Source organism: Otolemur garnettii, unplaced genomic scaffold (assembly GCF_000181295.1).
Source record: "Otolemur garnettii isolate 467f Iridium unplaced genomic scaffold, OtoGar3 scaffold00140, whole genome shotgun sequence".
NCBI classification, from domain to species: Eukaryota; Metazoa; Chordata; class Mammalia; order Primates; family Galagidae; genus Otolemur; species Otolemur garnettii.
This window is the reverse complement of record NW_003852535.1, coordinates 4,959,725-4,960,141: the sequence shown is the minus strand read 5'-3', so window position 1 is coordinate 4,960,141 and position 417 is coordinate 4,959,725.

Sequence of the window (417 nt, the reverse complement as noted above, 5' to 3'; positions counted from 1 at the left end):
AACTGAGGGAAAAGGGACTTGCGGTGAAGTTCATAGGAAATGAGGGGCAAGCGTCTAAGAGTTGTCACCCAGTGGAATCACACAATACATGCTCCAGCAACAATTTGCTTATATCATATACAAAATGTTGTCAGCCAGGAGCAGTAGCTCAGGCCTGTAATCCTAGCACTCTGGGAGGATTACTTGAGGTCAGGTGTTCCAGACCAGCCTGAAACCCAAAGCTAGACCCTGTCTCTACAAAAAATAGAAAAATTAGTTGGGCATAGTGGTGTGTGCCTATAACCCTAGCTACTTGGGAGGGTGAGGCAGAATTGTTTGAGCCCAGGAGCCTGAGGTTGCAGTTAGCTATGATGACACCACTGCACTTTAAATAGCCAGACAGAGCAAGATTCTGTATTTAAAAAAAAAAAAAAAAAG